This window comes from Musca autumnalis, unplaced genomic scaffold (assembly GCF_047663935.1).
Source record: "Musca autumnalis isolate F117 unplaced genomic scaffold, ASM4766393v1 scaffold_2, whole genome shotgun sequence".
NCBI classification, from domain to species: domain Eukaryota; kingdom Metazoa; phylum Arthropoda; class Insecta; order Diptera; family Muscidae; genus Musca; species Musca autumnalis.
The window spans coordinates 260,250,509-260,271,799 of NW_027411755.1; the positions used below are offsets into that span (position 1 = coordinate 260,250,509).

The following is a 21,291-nucleotide window of genomic DNA, read 5'->3' on the forward strand; positions in this document are numbered from 1 at the left end:
TTTCTTATATTCTCTTAAATTTTGTTGTCTGTTCCAGAACTGCAAGAATCTACTAATTTATACTATTTTTTCCGATAACATGAAGGAAAAAATGTTATCGTAGTAAAAAATAGTATCTTCTTGCAAGGTCTGGAACAGAGCATGAATTGGCGTTTCTCTGAAACATTAAATTGTTCGGTATTAAGAGTAGAAATGGCCCAACAGAATCAGGGTGTATAGATTTTAGGACTAATATCTCTGGATCCAAAGAAGATATTGCAACATATAGCGCCATATTGTGAAGGTTGAAGTGCAAGCCATAATTTGGTATTTAACGTTTCCCCTGTAAAGGACCCTTTTCCAACTTTTTGAGGGTTTTTACAAAAAAGCGGTCCCAAGTATCTTCTTCCTTATAAAACAAGTAAAAAAGAGTCAGTCGGCTTTGCCGACAGATATATACCCTCAGCCAATGTGAAGTGAAACTTTCACCTACGGACAGATCGAATGTATTTAAGGTCTCTTCAGAATTTTGTGGCCCTTTTGCGTTAACTGCACTAAGACACAAATGTTGAACCTTTGTGGGGGAGGTACCTTTATGGAGGACCGATATGGACCATTTTAGAAGTTAAATTAAATTTTGACAAAATATTAGGAGATCCAAATTTTAGACCAAATTGCCCATTCAAGTGATATCGTCCTAGAAGTTGTGGACCCCATGAAACTAAGTTTGGATATAATATGACGAAGACCAAATGTTGGACCAAATCGGTTGAACAGTTCGAGAGTTATAGGGATTTTTGGGCTGTTTTCCTAAGAAATATGGACATCCCCCAGAAAAAACTTTTACCGTCGTAATGGAGGAAGCGAATGCAAATCGCTTCAACAAAATGGAAGTGAACTTATCCGAAATTGTGTGTGAGAGGTACCAGAAGGAGTAGACAAATATATTCTATATTCGAACCTGAGTTATATCTGGTAGATATTTTAGGATGTGCAAAGTATTGATCACATCGGTCACTCCCTTTAAGAGTTATCGTGCGCACAATTTGTCCGAACATTTTTGAACTTTTGTGGGGGAGGTACCTGAAGGAGTGGACCGATATGGCTTATCTTCGAACTTAAACTATGTTTGGACACAATATTACGGAGGCCAAAATTTGGACCGAATCGGCACATCCGTGCGAGAGTTATCTTGCGCTCCATCCACTACACACGGTGTTATTGGCCTGTTATTTCAGGCTATTTTCTCAGGAAGAATGGACTTGCCCCTGATGAAACTTGTACCGCCGTATGGTGGGCAACGAATACAAGTTGTTGCAACAAAAATCAAAGCGATTCGAGAGCAGGTCCTAATCTGAACTTATCTGAAATTTTGTGTGGGAGGTACCCGAAGGAGTGGACCGATTGAGTCCATATTGGAACCTCATCTAAGTTTGGTAGAAATTACACGATGTGCAAAGTATGGACCAAATCGCTTATTTCCCTACAAGAGTTATCGTGCGCACAAGTTTTGCGACAATTTTTGAACATTTGTGGGGGAGGTACCTGAAGGAGTGGACCTATATGGCCCATCTTCGAACTTAAATCGAATCTGGACAAAATATTTCGATACCCAAAATTTGAACCGAATCGATTGATCCGTTCGAGAGTTATCGTGCGCACCAGCCAGACAGACAGACAGACGGACGGACATTGCTAGATCTACTCAAAATTGTCTGAAACGGATATCGTACAAACATACTTGGGGTCTAAAACCATTATTTCGATGAGGCACATTTTTGGTCGTATCAAACTGTAAATACCCTCTTTAGCCTAAAGGCTGAGGGTATAAATATAGTAAGTTCCCCGCAATTTCTCCATAACAACAGACAACGGCTATACTAGCCCCCCAACTCCAATGATCTTTTATTTCTCTGCTGGGCAAGTCAATGAAACTAAATGAGCGTTTTTAATCATGACACAGAGAATCCAACAAGGTAAGAGAAAGAAAGATTGGAGCCAAAAACAAAGAAACAACAACGTGAGAGAACACGCCAAACCACACTGACAAGCGCCCACGATTAACTTTGTTTTTGCTTGCTTGGCCCCAACCGTCACCGAACAGAGGAAGCATTTCAGTTGAGTTCAGTAGACAACGGCTCTTTAAACAAAACGTTCAAGTTTAATGTGAACGGGTCCAACCACAACGCGCTGCGACGTGTGGAAAATTCTATTAGAAAATCAAAAACAACAAAAAATAAATAACAAAGAATAGTAAAACAATAACTAAGGAAAAACTAAAATAAAAAACAATATAGAAAAAACATTAAAAAAGGGAAAAATAAACATTACAAAGTTTAGTAAAAAAAAGCATTAACAACAACAACGAAAGCAGAGTAAAAATCAAATTGTAAAGAAATTCAAAGTGAAGTGACCAAAAATCGTGTAATCCGGAGGCAAAGTTCAGCGAGTTTTAAACAAAGCCAAGTATAAAATTGAGCTAATTTTTGTGTTTAATAATATTGAAAAGAATAAAATGTGAGTTTTTATTAGAAAAAATAATAAAAAATGAGATCAAGTGGAAGTGAAAGAGAGTAAAAAAGTTTTAGAGAATAGTCAGATTACACAAGCAAAACGAAGCAACAAATATCAGTGAAAACGAGGAAAAAAGAAAAGAAGAAAAACAATAAAAGTGCCCTTAAGACCGGCTATAAAGTGTTGTCGGCAAGTGGATTCGTTTGTGTGTGTGTCCGTGTTGTTCGGTGTAAAACAAAATCAATCAATAAAAATAGTGACCATATGTAGGAAAAACACGAAAACAAAAAAGAAATACATAATTTCAAGTGACCACAACAAAAGATAAAGAAGTGGTGCCCTCCACGAAAATTTCTTGTTAAAGTGTCGTGTATTCGGATTAAAAATACCATACAACAACAACACCCACCAACAACAACAGTAGCAAAACAATTCTTCTTCTCATCGAACGTATCTTATCTTTTGTCAAATTGTGTTGTTATTGTGGGGGGTTCTCTCTGTCACTATCTCTCTCTGGGTGTAAGCAACCTCTCCCAATCGTGTTTAATGGGGGGACACTTGTTTCAAGTAGTGCCAACTAAGTCGTTGATTTTCGATGGAGAAAACGCCGATTTCATATTATATTAAAATGTTGCTGTAAAAATGGCCAATGTGAACATTATTTACAGAATATAATATTTGAAACTAGTGCATTTTCACGTTCTTTAAATAAGACTTAAAAATCAATACACAGGTATTCATTCCCCAATCCCACGATTGCGGAATATTTGACCGTTTTCATAAAATTTGTTTTCATCTCTATTGGATCGATAGAATGGGTTCAAATGCTGATGAAAAGGATCATCGAACCACACAAAAATGTTGAATATTTGAGGATTGGACAGATACCGCCCAAATTTGAACATAAACTAATGTTTAGAGATCCAAAGTTTGGACCAAATTGGTTCCTACGTCTATGAGAAATCGCGCCTTTAGCGCATATTTTAGAACTTCTGTGGGGGAGGTACCGGAAGTAATGAACCTATAAGCACCACCTTCGAATTTCATCTAATATTCGAAGAAATATTACAATATCCAAAGTGTGGACCAACGCAGTATTCGGCTCGTGCTCTCCATCTACTACATATGATGCCTGTTTTCTCAGGAAATATGGACTTGCCCCTGAAAAAACTTTTACTGCCGTAATTGAGGCAGCGAATGCAAGTTGCTTCAACAAAAATCAAAGTGATTCGAGAGCAGGTCTTAAAGTGAATTTATCCAAAATTTTGTGTGGGAGGTACCCGAAGGAGTGGACAAATATAGTCCATATTCGAAGCTGACCTATATCTGGTAGATACCCTGCCAGCATTTGGAAGTGAGTTTCTCACTTTCTCTATCAGAAGTAATCGCATTCTGAACTTCTATTCTAGAAAATAGCGATCCTTTATCATTTTACAATAACAATTGCATTGCTGTCCCTTTTTGAACTTCTTGAATAACTACCTAGTGTCAGAAAAGGAGATCGAAATTCTATTATTGCTTTTTTACACTAACAATGCTACTACTTACGACTATCGCGTGGGCAGACACATTTTCTGGTCAATGCAGACACTTCGATTGTTTACGTTCGTTTGAGGCGTGTACAACCTTGAACTAATATAAGAAATTAGTCTATCCGATGTTTATATGGTGCGGTGGTGCAGTGGTTAGCATGTTTGCTTTGCGTTCTTAACGTCATTGGTATGATTCCTAGGCCAGGCAATATCACATTTTTAAAATTACTACATTAATGTAGACGACAATTTCAACTAAGAATAGTTCTTTACAACCTTGGGTACTTTGGAAAAATAATTCGAATAATTAAAAAGTAAAAAGAAAAATAAAAAACAAAACAAATAATTTTTTTTTTCGTCACAACCAATTTTATCGCTAAAAGTACTTCTAGGAAGTCTCGAAAGCGGCATTTACAAGAAGTGTCGTGGTCGTGGTTCATTTCTTTCCGAACGGTGTGTCTACTTCAATTAGAATGCGAGATCGCGGATGTGCATTTCTATCGCCTGGGAGTGACTGCTTCGGGTAATGGGCGATAAAAAATGCTTGCTGGGTATTTTAGTATGTGTAATGTATGGACCAAATCGGTCACTCGCATCAAGAGTTATTGTGCGCACAATTTTTCCGGACCAATATGGCTTATCTTCGAAGTTAAACTAAGTTTCGTCCAAACATACTTGGGGTCTAAAACCATTATTTCGATGAGGCACATTTTTCCCGTATGAAATAGTATATACCCTCTATATCATAAATGCTCAGGGTATAATCAGGCCTATGCTATAGACCAGAGGCTCTAAAAATGTTACTGTCTATTCCGTGTAACAACGCTTGTCATATTTTACGCACTCATACCTGTGTTGGGGACTTCTCCGTATCAGGAATTGTCTGTTGTACTTAAAAAACGGTAAATATCAGCAATTTTAATATAAAAAAGTCTCCCAAGAGAAATTGTCGTTGCCTTTATTCTCGTCTAGAGTTGGGCAATCTAGTTCCTGGAGCGGATCGATCTTTCTAGTTCCTTTTCCCAAAAGGAACTAGTTCCTTAATATAGTTCCATAATTCAAAATAGTTCCGAGAACCATATAGTTCGATGAATCTTTCTATTTCCTTCATTCCAAATAGTTCCGAGAGCGATATAGTTCAATGAATCTTTCGCTTTCGTCGTTCCCCGCTTGCGCGATGGGCTAGTTCGGAATCGGAAACTCGTCGATTCTCAGCGTTACAGTAACTAGTTCCACTTCTGACCCCTCACAGTGCAATCAACTGTAAACTTTAACATGGGGATGTCATAGGAGGTAACCAATTGACATTCTATGCATTACCTGTAGGTGGTATTGCACTAGTTCCAGATTTACAGTCATATACCAATTTTTATAAAAAAAAGTGGTGGGAAATAGTCACAACTGACGCTTCGTCGTTTACTTGGAGATATATAGGTGGCAATTGGTTCCCTTCGCATTACTTATGGGTCAATTGTGAACTAGTATCACTTACCTCTAGTTTAGGACTATTTAAATTGCGACAATTGCAATTGCTAGCGGGTAGAGAGAAGAAGAGGGCGATTTGCATATTTCCTTCGTGTTCCTTTTTTATACCAGAACAATTTTTATATTCAGTCCATCAACACTAGCTTCTGTTCTTGGATGCTTATGAAGAAGAGTTATGAAGAAAATGTAAATGTGAATTATTTCAATTGGTTCCCTTCGCATTACATAGGGGCCAATATTTGTACTAGTACTGATTAGAACTAGTTCTGGACTACGTAAATTGCGACAATTGGAATTTTCGTCGCAAGTGGGCAAGGCATATTTCAGGGTTCCTATACTTTAGACTGCCAATGAAAGCTATGAAGACAACTTTAACCTGTTTTGGTCATATGGACCAATTAAGGTATGTCACAGGGCAAATACCGCCTCGGACTCCAAACACACAATTTGAACAGTAAAGCACAGAGGAGACTCTGTTGTGGTATGGCGTTGTATGAGTGCTTCCGGTGTAGGAAATCGTGTATTTATCAAATGAATTAAGGATAAGATGTATTCTTTACACATACTGAAAGGATAATTTGAAATTTAGGCGCTGAAAAAATGGGATTTGGGACAACATTCCTATTTTATCAATATATGAACCCGAGCACAAATCATATATTTTTCAAAAAGGGTGGTATGTAACTGTCCAAAAGTGATTCAAACACCTCCCCCATCCCAGGATTTGAATCCTATAGATAATTTATGGAGTATTTTGGAGACAAATGTAAAAAATCGTAATATCTAAAGTATAGGAACCCTGAAATATGCCTTGCAAGAAGAATGGGGAAAAATTCCGATATCTTGCCCCGAAAACTTAGTTAAATCTTTGCCAAAAAGGCTAAAAGCTGTAGAGGATAACAAAGGATGTCATACCAAGGACTGAAACCCTAAAAATCCTTTTTGTTTCATGAAACTTTTAGAATGCATACTTTTCACTGCGAGGTAGAAATCGATGTTGTTTAACAATTTTTATTTGTTAGTTTTATTTTATAATATTTAAGTTAAGACACTAATGTAACAATATAAAAAGGAATGAAATCGCTATCATAACCAATTCTTAGCAATCGCAGTTTTAATGAAAGAAACTGAAGTGGATACTTACTGTATGTACCTATTTGAACATTTTTACTCAGAAGAGCTAAAGATCCCGGTCAGTGATTTTTGACACTAAACAGTTGGCAACATTGAATCGTTTCGTGAAATGCACTTTGACGCTCACTCTCTTTCATTGCTACTATGAGAATAATGATGGGCATTGTTCTCAGAATTGCCTCCCCTATCCCCCATTCGCCGCCCTCATTTGTAAAAAGTAAATTTTGCTGCACAGTTTTTCCTATTGTCACCCTGCTGTGCAATGAAAATGCAAAAAATTATTGCAATATTTTATAGTTATTTGAACAGAATTTAACAAAACAAACCAATAAATTTGCATTACATTAACGGCAAGATATGACGGTGGCGGCGTAAAAGAAAGAACGCAAAAAACAGCAAGCGATTTGTGGTAAATCGCCCACAGTTTTGTAAAAAAAAGTGGAAAAAGTAAATAACAAAAGAAATAACTGTTCTTTTAATCTGTAAACAAAGCTTTGCCAAGGGAGCCGCTGGGCAACAAAGTCAAGCTACTCACTTAAAGAGTCAAGATTTACTGGCTTCGCTTCAAATTCAAGAAAAAATGCTAACTTTAATGATTACAGACGGGTGACACAACGGAGGGCATATTATTTCTTGATGTGCGTGTGAGTGCGATCACGATCGTGTATTGTAAAAATTTTATTAAGAAGGAATTTATTTATTAAGCATAATTTTGTCTTCCGCCTGCATTCTTTAGAAATAAAAGACAGAAATAACAACAAAAAACTATTGCTTATGCTCAGAGAGAGCGAGATTGAGGTACCCAAGGAAGACATTGGTGGCTATGTGATTAATTAACAAAACATTGCATTTCCTGTGTCAATTTTTGTACGTTCTACTACATACATACCTAATACTGCATCAGATTCTCCTACTTTTTTAAAGCTCTGTCCTACTTAATACCCTATAATAACAACAACCTATCATTGATTGCTTTTATAATCTGTGAATACAAAAAAAAAAAAAAAACAATGATGAACCACAATTATTGTCTTCAATGAAAAATAAACGCAATTGTGTATTACATACTACAACAATACTTACCTTACTTACCATCTCTCCCGCAGCTACCATTTGCATCAATAAAACTCTTATCAATTCCAAAAGTGATCAATTCCATCATACCAACCAAAAACAACAGCAATAAATCCCCCCACTAACTGTAACCGTAGTAGTGTTGTGTGGTTACAACTAGGCAAGTGCGGATCCACCCATCAACATTCATTCCACATGCATATGGGGAAGTTGTGCAAATATTTAGACAACAATAACAAGTAAGCCTACAATAAAAAAAAGACAAACAAACGCGGAACCTGTCATCTCTTCACCTCTGAAATCGGCACAAGCAAACATCAAATCACCATCAACTGAACAACACCTGCTGCCCATCTAACCGCTGCTGCTGCTGCAATTGCAACTAATTTTATTATCTCTCCCCCCGACATCCCATCATCCAGTTTGACGTTTCGTATTAATCTGTCATCTGTTAAACATGTAAGTTTTTTCTCTCTTTTTTTTTGATTTCTTTACATTATTTTTTATTGCTTTGTTATTTTCCCCCTCAACACACATTTACAACAACAAACCAAACAGCTTTCCACTGATTGTGCACAAAAATTTTCCTTAATCGCTTGCCAAAAGAGCAAAACACAAAACAAACAAACCAGCGACACAGAAATACCGCAGAAAGTCAAAGAAAATAGACCTATAAATTTTTTGCAAATCGTCTCTATATTTTTTGTTGCTGGTTGTGTTCCTGTTTGATTTGTGGTTTTCAGTGACAGTAATGCCAAATTATGCAAAGATAGAATGGAACAGATTTTGTAAATTGGTCGGTTTTGTTAAAATTTGCGAGTTTTAGGTATAATAAAAACTGAATAGATGAGCCCACCAAAAATGGACCTTTACAGAAAAAATCGGGAAATATTAAAGAACAATGAAAAATCCACGGTTAAAAAGAAATTAACTGTAAAAGATGCATTAGCCTTATAGGATAGACCTCTTCTAACGAATATTATTGAACAAATTTCTCTCTGTCACACACATCATTCAAACTCCATTACTACATCTAATGTACCCTACACCTACGACTAACTAGCTCAAGGAACCCTTACTGAAATAGAAAATACTCAACAAAGATTGATTCTACTTAAAACATCGAAGGAGGGAGACCTATAGCCATGCAAACCCTGTAGAGCAATTTCTCCTCTTTCCATACTATCCAAAATACTTACAAGAATTCTTCTTAATTGAATTAATCGCACTGTGTACACTTATATAAATTTTTATGTGAATACGATTATTATATACATACATAAATAAAACTTCTTCGCGAATATAGGGCAATAAAATCGCTCCATATATCTCTAGCTAGAATCTTGACTCCATGTAAGTTGGGATAAATATTTATTTTTTACAATAATATAACACTGAAGCAAACCATTATTTATATTTTATGAATTATCTTCTTTTTATTTTATCTTCACATTTGAATTCATTGTCTGGTATGTAAGTTTGTACATTGTTCATACAACTCGGTTTATCTTTATTATGTTTTAAAATTTTAACGGTTTCTATGCAACCCTGTAAATATTTTTGTTATCATACATTTCCATTACAACCTTGTATTTACTACTAAAATACACATCTATGACTAAACGAATTTTTCGCTTCTCAAAATGAGTACCTAAATAGAATAAAAGTTAATAAAATCACTTTGAGATTAGCGTTTGAAAAACCAGCTAGTCAACCAGCTTTTAATAAGTTTTGGACATTGCACTAGTATAGAAACCAAGTGTAAGACACCAACCAAAGTACAAAATTAAATAAAACATAATTTAAACATCAATAATCTTCGTTTTAATGGACATTCGGTATACCCTTAGTCGAAGAACTGCTTCAACACTCATATTTTACTGCTTCAGTTCCCGTGCATCGAAGTTCAGATATTCAGGTACCGAGGCCCCCGTTCCGGGAGATTATGTCCGCATGGGGATTTGAAAGTTAAAATCCCTTATCTGACAATACTCGTGATCCCGATTTTGTTCCCAAAGAAGAGCAAGTGACAATCAACATTCTATCACAGTACGAAATGGCCTATTTAGTGGCTATTGTTGGAAATATACTTGCTAGAATACACTTTCTGTTCAAACCTAATATATCCTCATAGTAGGCTTTGGTATATCTATGTTGCCTACAATTTATTTGCTTTGTGCTTTTAGTCTTATAATAAACTTCTGAACTGGAAACAACATTTGTGTCTTCTGTCAATTATTTTCTACATTGGTTATGGGCCCAGAGAAAATTCATTAAATTTTTGTGTTTTTGGAACAATAATTTCTATAAGAGGAGAAATAATTTTTCAAGATGTCGTCGCCGTTCCTGCAAATAGAGAAGTTGGATGAAGGGAATTACGATTCCTGGCACTTACATATGAAAAGCGTTCTGGTACACAACGAGCTATCGAAATACGCGAATGGAACCTATAAATGCGACTCAAGTTCGACAGCAGCGCAAAAGGCAGAACAGCGTAACAGCGATTGGAAAAGGTGAAGTTGTGATTAATGCTGAATGTGAAGTGCGTTTGAAAGATGCTTTGTATTCTCCGGATCTGCGTGGAAACTTTATTTCAATAAGCAAGGCTGTTGATAAAGGATATAAAGCAATATTCGACTCTAATGGCGTCAAAATAAAGGATACTGATGGTTTTGTTACCATGAAGGCCAAGAGGGAGCAAAGTTTGTTTGTCGTGAAGGGAAAATCTAAATATGGCTTGAATGCCCAAGACGAAGCAAAATCGGACAATAAGGAAACATTTGTTGTGGTTCTATGTAACGAAAACAATCAACGTCCGGAGTTGGGAGAAGTTCATCGCGTAGTAATCCAGAAGAGGAAGCTACAATACAGCAATTTGCCGAAGAGGACCACGACGTAGAAGAAATTGTTTATAAAGAAGATCCGAGAAAAACCAGGGGAAGTCCTAAATTATTATGAAGAAGGTAATAGAAGAAGGCCAAGAAAACGATTCAAGGTAGTGAATGAAAAAGAAGCCATGAGTTGTGAAGAAGCAAGTCAATGGAAGAAAGCAATACCAGTAGAGTGTGATGCTTGGATGACAAATAAAACAGGGTCATTAGTTGATCCGTCGTCTGGAAAGAAATAAAAATAAAAGAGCAAATCGAAGCGAAATATGTCAACACTAATGAAATGGTTGCGGATATTTATAAGAAGAATTTGCCGAGAGCGACACATAAGTAAATTGTAGAGTTAAAGAATTTAAAGTAATTTGTGTAATTACGATATTCGGTTTGAGGGGGAGTGTTGGAAATATACTTGCTAGAATACAATTTCTGTCCAAACCTAGGGGTCGATTATGGATAGCAACCCAACTACAGTTGCGTTGCGGACAACAAATTTTGTAATAGAAATTTCCATTTCCGCATTAAAATTCATACTTTTTTACAATTAAATTAATAGCTGAAGGTTCCAAACACTGATATTGAATGAATTTGACAAACATTTCTGTAGGTTCCGTTATTATTTGTATGATTTTTCTCTTCTAGCAACGCAACTACCGTTGAGTTGCTATCCGTAATCGACCCCCTAATATATCCTCATAGTCGGCTTTGGTAGATTTATGTTGCCTACAATTTATTTGCTTTGTGCTTTTAGTCTTGTAATAAACTTCTGAACTGGAAAGAACATTTGTGTCTTCTGTCAATTATTTTCTACATCTATGCTCGGATAATCTCAAACGAATTCTGAATTTTCGACATCATTCTTGAAGCGCAAGAATTTAACAGAGCCAGATGTTAGTACAACTTCCCACAGAAAACGTCAAGCTGAATTTCAGATTTTATACAGTGTGGATGGCTGTAACTCATTTGCATATTGCAATGACATCCGAGGGTTAGTTAATAAATTGGGATTGCAATATTACGCCGAGGACTGGCGACTTTTCATTGATGGCTCAGTTTCGAGTTTAAAGGTAGTTTTGTTGCACCAAACAAACAAGCACCCTTCAATTCCTTTAGCACTAGCTATAAGCATCAAAGAAACATGCGAAAATTTGAAAGATATTTTAAATAAGATACAATATTCAGAGCATAAATGGACAATTTGCTGTGAACTAAAAGTTGTTAACATTTTGCAAGGTATTGATACATAAAACTAGCTTTTATATATTACTTAATTTTTTTTTTGTTAAAGGCATAACGACAATAGGCGGCTTTCGAAAATATTTTTGCTTGCGATGTAATTGCAATTCGAGCAGTAAAGATGATCACTTCCAATATTACGAGCGGGAAAAAACTCTCGAAAATGAACAAAATCTCAATCTGGTTAATGAACCTCTTATTAAAAACAAAAAAACACATATTGCTGCCCCCCACTTCATATTAAATTAGGAATTGTCAAAACATTCATAGAAGTGACATATGAGACATTGAAGGATATATTTCCGAAACTGTGCAATGACAAAATTAAAAACGGTATTTATTGCTATACTTTTTTTTAAGTATTTAATAATTATATTTTTAAAGAGTTCTGAATGGGCCGGACATAAAAAACTTATGAAATGTGAAAGGTGTTAACTGACAGCCACCGAAAAGCATGGGATTCCATTAAAGCCGTTATTGGTGGCGTTTTGGGAAAGAACAAAGTGCAGGCGGAAGAAGCAAAGGACTTAGTGAAAGAAATGCTTTCAAATTTTAGAGAGATAAATGCGTCGATGACACTTAAATTGCACTTCCTATGAGCACGGAGAACGCTTACATCAAATTGCTGCACCAATGGAAAAAAGATATAAAGGGAAAAAATTGGATGCGTTGTTAGCCGAAATTTGTTGGTGGAACCAAAACTTGGCCCAAAACCATGGTACATGCGCCGCCGAAACTTAAGGAAATGGATTTGACGATGGCGTATCAACGAGTTTAACATCAGAGGAATCAGATAATGAGCTATCGAACGCAATGGATATTGATTAAAATGCTCGATTTAATTTTTATTTACAATTTTCTTTATATAGTTTAGTCTAATTTAGTTTTTAAGGTTTAGCTGCTTCTACGATTTTTTCTCCTTGACCATAGATCCAATAATGCCGAAGACAGCTAATCAAAATTTCCACTGGATTCCAAGATATAGGTATTCAATTATGATATTATTGTAAAAAATATAAATATTTATCCCAAAGAAAGATGGGGTCATAAAATCGCACCCCGATCAAAACTTTTAAAACTACGATATGACCTACTTCAAAAATCTACTACTACTACTTCTGAAATCATTTTATTAGGTCGAACTTGGTCTTTAGTCTTTTATCAGATATGACTTAAGCAAGAATGCCATGCTTATTATGTGTCGAGGCCTTTAGTTTTGCTTTCTTGGATATTGTATTGGATCACCATTTGGATCATATTTTATGTTATTTCATAAATGCTAATCGCGCCTTATTGATGTGATTGTTTATGTCTTTCGCTGAACCGCCATCTCGAGATATTGTACATTCAAGGCAATTGAATGCAGTTACATCTTCAATAGTTGTATCATTGATTGTCATTGGCATTGTGATTTCTGAACAGATACGAATTAGTTTAGTCTTGGCGAAATTTATTCGTAATCCAACCTTATTTACGTTTTCAGATAATTTCATTTTGCTTCCATAGCGGAGTATTTGTGGGTCAATAGACAGATGTCATTAGCATAATCCATGTCACCAACAAAACTGTTTAATTTCCATCGTATACCATCAGAAACTTGGGAGTTTGTTTCTTCCATTACGCAGTCCAAGAGTGGGCGATAATAAACATACTTGCCTCACTCCCGCTGAGGTATTGGAGGAGCTGTTCTCCTTACCATTAAAGCGTACTTTATATTGAGCTCCATTGTACAGTTCTTGTATTAGGGTGACTATTTTCTCTGGAATACCTTTATTAAATAGGATTAACCAGATAGCATCACGAGAAACAATGTTGACTGCACGTTCAAAATTAATAACGAGCATAACAAGTTGGGGAGTTGTACTCTGTCGATTGCTCAATTATAATACGTAATGTATTGATATGATCTACGCACGATCTTCGTAAACCAAGATTGCTCTTCACGGAGCGTCTCTTCAATCTCAGGTTGGATTCTTTGCCGAATTAGGGTAGTCATAATTTGCGTCTCATCAGTCGCAGTTTGGATTCATTACAGAATTAGAGTAGCCATAAATTTGCCGATGGTATTCAACAGTGGCATACCTCTTCAATATTTTGCAGTGTCAGATCACCTTTTTTTAGAATAGTTATAACGGTGCCTTCTTTCCAGTCATTTTGAATACTGTTGTTGGCCCAAGCATGTATAGGAAGAAGTTCTGCCGTAATGGTATCTGGGCCAGCCGACTTACAATTTTTCATATTGTCCAATAATGTCCGTAGTTGTTGGTGGATCAGTTGAAAAAGCTCTTCTCGTGTTGCGTCTGAGAATACGTTGTCTGCGACTATGATGTAAAACAATCAATCCAACGGATTAGTTATTCTTTGATTGCCGTACCTCTAATATTAGTACCGCACAATTGTTTAATGGCAGTGTACACTCCTCTTAAATAGCCAGTATTCCATGATTATTCGGCTTAACATGCTATTTCATTTAGGTATCTCTCCTTTTTATTTAGCTACTTATTGGTGCGGATCTCAATCGTAATATTGCTACTACGAGATTGTGATCGATATCGCCGCCTCGCCTAGATCTGACATCCATTAAGGAACCTAAGAACAATTTGTTGACCAAAAATCAAAAAACAAAAGATCGCCGGAGGTATTTTCAAATAAATCGCTGTCAAATTTCACAACTTTTGGGGTTTTTTAGGTCTTTACGATTTTTCTTGGAAATCGCTAGTTCTATCGTAATGGAACTAAAGATAGCGGTGAAAATTCTCTACAAAATTGACCTTTATGACCTTTTCCTAGTTTTTTTTTTTTTTTTGTTACCATTTGTGAGATATTATTATTATGACATGTTTATAAATGATTTGCATATTATAAACTTAGTCTATTTACAAAGTTTCGCCATGTGTTTCTATTATTCGCTAAATATTGTAATTGATCTAAATTTTGGTTAGTTTTCCTGGTTATATCGGATCCTATTCCATGCCGCCGTGTGACGATCCAAAATCGCTCATTAGGTATGGTTTGCGGTCACCATATTTTCAAAATTGTCCGGAGGCATCTGTTTATGAAAACCTGTAATTTGTTGGTGATGTTGCTGTTAACGAGCCAAGTCTCGGAACCATATAATAGTGTTGATTTTACACACGCATTGAATATGTCGACTTCTGTTTTCAGATTTATCGTTTCCGAAGACCAGATATTTGCAAGAGATGCAAAGTAACCTGCCAAATCACCAAGCTTGCCGAACATTCTCCAATTAACGCCAGTTGGGACGGAGTCTAGGTTTTCGAATACTGTATCCTGGGCCTGGATTCTTGTTCTATGAAAATTTGAAATGAAAAATATTTTCTTTAATTTTTTTTTATTTGACAGTTTTTTCCTTTATAAAAGTTTTCATTTCACATTTTCATAGAAACAGAATTGAGCCCCAGGACTGTTATAAAGAGTAAAGGTGATATTGTGCACCCTTGACGAACTCCACTAGTGGTAACAAATGCTTCACTTCGTAGCTCTCTTCTATGATTTTCACATTTTTTCTTGGTATCCCTTTGGATGAGAAGCGTCGCAGATATAATTTCTATCAATTATCGTAATCAACGTAATACAAACTTACATTGTATTCAATAGATTGTTCAATGATAATTCTAGTGCTGCATACCTTGTAACAGTCTGATGGTATGCTGTCATTTCCGGGGCTTTCCCGTTTTTTAGGCTATCAATAACTTCTTTGATTTCATTTCTGGTGAAATGAAATTATTCCAGATGATTTTGAGTAAAATTCAAAGTTTTTTTCGAAATGCCTTTTCCAAAATTTAATTTGGCCGTCCTTTGATGTAACAAGATATCCCGTTTCATCTTCTACCGGAGTGTTTTGTCGGTAGCTAAAAAATGCTTTAGAGAATCCCACTACTGACGATGCTCTGCCGGTTAACGAATGCTCTGCGGGTTTTAACTTAAAATTAATCAAATCAGATAAAAGAAATAATTGTTAAACAACATCGACGATTTCTACCTCATAGTGAAAAGTATCAACAATAAAAGTTTTATTAAACAAAAGGGTTTTTTTTGGAAGTTTAGTACTTAGTATGATATCCTTTGTTATCCTTTACAGCTTTGACCTTTTTAGGCATAGACTAACTACATTTTCGGTGCAAGAAGTCTGAATTTTCACCCATTCTTCTTGAAAGGCATTTTTCAGGTTTCCTATACCTGAAATGTTGACTTTTTATATTTGTCTCCAAAATACTCCATAAATTTTCTATAGGATTCAAATCCGATGAGCTTCGGGTTATTGGCCAGCTGTCGAAGCAACCACTTTTCTTCTCTTTCAGTGAAAATTTGTTCTTGCTGATTTTCGACTTGTTGCAGATCCTATTCTCGATTTTATCAGTCAATGTGATTTTTTTTAATTATTCAATTATTTGGCTTGTTAAATATAATTATGATGTGATTAAAAATCGAGAGTGTTTGAATTTTTTAAAGAACTAAGTTTTGTGTGTGAGTGTGTAGAATACAAAATGTAAATAAAACTTATTACATGTACAAAGGTATCAGTTAACTCAGACGGCGTTACGTCATGCATACGTGAATGACGTGCTTAATTAGATTGGTAATCGTTCGTTCTTTAAGTCCGAATTCACACGTACACATTTTTCGGCAAAGTAAATTGAGTTTTTCGGAGAGAGCGGGGATGAAGGAGGTCGGTCTTTCCTCCCCGCTCTCTCCCACAAACTCAATTTTCTTTACCGCAAAATCTGTACGTGGGAATTTGGACTAATCGTTCCTTCGTTTTTCTTTAGACTGATTTAGATCATACGCTCTTTTCAATGAATCGTTCAATTGAACTATACAAATTCGAATATTTCTTTATAAAGACGACCGCGTGCGAATGCACACCGATTCATATTCGATCAATGACATGGGCCTACTTTGTATCGCTGGGACCGATCGACGTGTCTTAAGACACCACTAGCAGGGAATTTTTACATGGCTGAAATACTCATACTGGGAAACGAACGCGGGCATTCAGTGTGGAAGGCTGTTGTGAATACCATTGTATCACGGCGGCACTCCATATATAGTCTATAATGAGGCCTAAATCGGCTTAGACATGTTGTTTCTCTATTGATGTGGGACCCTTTAAAAATGGACCAAGGTAGGGTGGTCCAAGTGTAAAGAATAGGGCATGAAATTGTATGAGGTGGTAATTTTATTTTTTTCGCAGCTGTAAGTCCGCGATAAATGTTTTAGAATATAATGTATGAAGATATTCTTCCGATTTTTACCCAATTTCTATGTTTTTATTTATTCATACCTACCTATAGACATTTCTGAAGAAGTCCAATTTTTTATTGTTTTACCAAACAGCATGGTAACTCTGTTGGCCAGTTTTATTCTCTTCGTGTTTGTTTTTTGTTGACGATTTTGTTTTACCTTTTTTGTTGTTGTTGTGTGTTAAAGCTGCATTTCATTCTACATTTCCACACAACCACTTGTTTCTATTTTTAGATCGACGATTTTTTTCGGTTGTCAGTTTTTTTGCTGGTGCTGCTGTTTTTTTATATTTTTTATTTTTGTTTGTTTGTTTTGTGCCCTTTTTGCGCTCTCCTAACCGGACGGTAGATACAATTCTGCTATTTCATTCCACTTTTTTTGTTCTGCGTACAACCCAATTGAGTGGGGAGCAATGGAGGAGAATTGAGTATGTTCTACAACACACTCCAGACAACAAACGACGACGACGACACGACATTCATTGATTGTGTCGCGCCACTCCACGCCACTAACAGGTTATGATGGCGAGGAATGTCTTATGCTGGGATTTGATTTGTGGTCTTCAATGATGATGGGGTCTGTCCGCATGTCTGCTGTTCAACGCATGACGCATAACTGGCGTTGTTGTGTTTGGATATGGGGAAAAGCGGGAGGAGAAGTTCCCAGTCATGAACATGAACACAAAACAAGAAGAGATGGATGACAACATAAACAAAACGTGTTTTTCTCTCAATCTCCACACACGCTTCGAAGAAAATGACAACAAAACAAAAATAACAAAACAATAAAATTGTGTGATCCACAGATTTTTTTGTATTACTCTTCGGTTTTGGGAGAAACACACACCTATTTGAGATGTTTTTCTTTATCTTGCTTTGGAACTTCTGTGGTAAAGACACTCTGGATTTTTCTGTTTGGGAAAATTGTGTTTTGGTAAAACATCTGGCCTTCCATGAGAAGACCGTCTGATATTCCTTTTGTGGTCTTCTTCAAGGAGGAGACCTAGGAGAAGACCTATTGGTCTTATGTGAGAGGACCTACTGATCTTCTAAGAGTAGGTCTGATGGTCTACTTTGAGAAGACCTATTGATCTTGGATGGGAAGACTTGTGGGTCTTCTTTCAGTAAACCTTTGGATCTTCATTCTTCTCAGATAAGATATTACCGTCTTTCAGGAGACATGTCTTATTTGAGAAACCATGCTTGTATTTTTTAAGAAGACCTATTTATCTTTAACAGCATACGAGTGGTCGTGGAACAGTCTGCTAAATGGCGTTCTCCACTGTATCTAATATTTGTGGACTTTAAACGAACGTTCGACACAATTCACCACAACGCTAATTAATCTGATAAGAGCGCTTTACAAAGTTGCACACTGCCGAATGTCTCATGAAGGACTTGTAAGTGAAGAAATAAAAGTTAATGTTGGAGTAAGACAAGGTTGTGTCCTATCGCCGCTTCTATTTAACATAGTTCTTGTTATTATTGTGAAAAGAGCTATGGCAGAACAATATGGAGTAACAATACGCCTCCAAGGAAATTTAAATGATCTTGACTACGCAGATGACATTTGTCTTCTGTCACACCGATTCTACGACATGTCTTCAAAACTTCATAAACTTGTCGACAGAGCTGCCAGAGCCGGACTTCACATCAATATAGAAAAACCAAAATCAATGAGAATACATAGCGAAAACACCAACCACTTCCAAATAATGAATCGGCAAATTGAAGATGTATCCTCATTCAATTATCTAGGCAGTATTATACTACAAACGGCGGTAGTGAGAAGGACATAGAATGCAGACTTAACAAGGCTAATACTGCATTTGGAATGCTTAACAAACTGTGGAGAGATAGAACCATATCATCGGGAACTAAACTAAACAGTATTTAACAGCAATGTAAAATCTGCGATCTTATATGGCTTATATATCCAAAAGAATGGCTAAAATCAACCTTCATCGCAATACCCAAGAAAAATAATGCAAAACAATGCAGTGACTTCAGACTCATTAGCTTATTGAGTCATGCCTTGAAGATATTTCTAAAGATTATTCATAGTAGAATATACAAAATATGTGAAGCACACATGGGAAATACCCAATTTGGGTTTAAAGAAGGAATGAGCACAAGAGAAGCATTATACTGCATCCAAATTATAACTCAAAAATGTAGGGATGCCCAGAAGGAGGTATTCATGTGTTGTATTGACTACGAAAAAGCATTCGATAAATTTAAACACGATAAATTAATGGAAATATTACATGATATAGGAATGCAAGGCAATGAACTTATGTGCATAAAAAGTCTCTATTGGAATCAGTCGGCAAGAATTGAAGTAAGTGGAGAACCAACAAAAGAAATTGGCATCTCAAGGGGTGTTAGACAGGGCTGTCTTCTATCTCCCTTACTATTCAATGTATATTCAGAGAAAATATTCCAAGAAACGCTAGAAGGAGAAAACGTCGGAATAAAAATACATGGGAAATTGTCAATAACATAAGGTATGCGGACGATGTTACGTTACTGGCTGGAAGCATATCCGGTCTCCAGAAACTTGTAGAGAAACTTGCACGTGTAAGTGAGAAATATGGCCTTAAAATCAACATGAAGAAGACGAAATATATGGTCATAAGCAGAAAAAATCCCCATGCAGATGTCACCTTAAAAGTACAAGGTACAGCAATAGAAAGAGTGCGATCTTTTAAATATCTAGGGATACTAATAAATGACCAATGGGATCCCTCGAAAGAGATTAAAAGTCGTATAGAGATGGCGCGAGATGATTTTTGTAAATACAAAAAACTTATGAAAAGCCATGACATAAACGTAACAACGAAAGTACGTTTTATAAAATGCTATGTTTGGTCGGACGCTCAAATCCTCTGATGAAAGAAAATTGGAAGCCTTCGAAGTGTGGATTTACCGGCGAGTACTGAAAATACCATGGACTGCGAAAATTTCTAATGATGAAGTACTAAGAAGGATGGATGTAAGCCGGCAATTAATAACAACAATAAAAAGGCGCAAAATAGCGTATCTTGGACACGTATTAAGGAACAACAAATACGACATTTTACAAGCAATTTTAAAAGGAAAAATTGATGGAAGGCGTGCTAGAGGAAGAAAAGAAACATCCTGGCTCAAAAACATCATGGACTGGACAGGTTATACCGATGAAACTGATCTGCAGAATGCTGCAAGACACAGAGAGCTGACAACCACTATACAATAACATAAATATAATGCGATAAATATTAAAAAACAAAATGAATTGTACGATCACTTATATCCGGATAACGGATGAGTAAATAAAGAAGATATGGCTGCGAAACCTGGATGATTCCAAAGAACCAAATGCGTTCCATGCAAGCATTCACGAATAGTTGTCTGCGACGTATACATGGTATTTACTGGCCTAACACCACATATTGCCTAATATTAGAAAGCCTATTGATTTTCTACGAGAAGACCTGTTGGACTTCTTTCAGTAGACCTTGGGATTTTCTTTGAAAAGACCTATCGATCTTCTACGATAAGACCTATTGATCTTCTATGAGGAGGTATGTTGGTTCTCATTGAGAAGACCCATCAATCTTCTTTGAGAAGACTTATTGATGTTCTATGAGAAGACCTGTTGTGAGTCTTTGAGAGGCCTATCAATCTTCTATGGGAAGACCTGTTGGTCTTCTTGAGAAGACCTGCTGATGTTCTATGAGAAGACCTGTTAGTTTTCTTTGAGAATACCTATCAATCTTTCATTAGAAGACCTATCTATCTTCTATGAGAGAAGTCTCCCTGCTACCGTCTGGGATGTTTGTGGAACAATTATTATTATATATCTCCTATGAGAATACCTTTTTCTTCTTGAAGAGGAGCTGTTGCTCTTTTATGAAAATATCTATTGATCTTTTGTGAGAAGACATGTTGGTATTCTTTGAGAGGCCCATCGATCTTCTTGAGAACACCTATCCATCTTTTAAGGGAAGATATGTGGCCTGTTTTTAGAAGACCATCGATCTTCTATGAGGAGACCTATCATATTTCTATGATAAGAACTGCTCGTCTTCTTTGAGAAGAACTGATCGTCTTCTTTGAGAAGAACTGATCTTCTTCTTTGAGAAGAACTGATCTTCTTATTTAGAACAATTAGTGATCTTCCATGAGATGAAAACCTTTGGTCTT

General features: G+C 36.3%; 1 protein-coding gene across 8 annotated transcripts in view; it reads left to right on the forward strand.

Moving 5' to 3' along the window:
• Positions 1-2,053: 2,053 nt before the first annotated feature.
• Positions 2,054-21,291, forward strand: part of for (cGMP-dependent protein kinase for) — a 246,922-nt gene continuing 227,684 nt past the window's right edge. The window contains exons 1-2 of one of the 8 annotated variants that reach the window (XM_073964710.1): positions 2,076-2,496; positions 7,751-8,177. The gene's annotated coding sequence lies outside the window, so the exon portion shown is untranslated. Of the gene's footprint in view, positions 2,687-6,924; positions 7,289-7,750; positions 8,178-21,291 lie in introns of those variants that run through there. The other 7 variants (XM_073964711.1, XM_073964713.1, XM_073964712.1 and 4 more) reach the window with 7 other exon arrangements.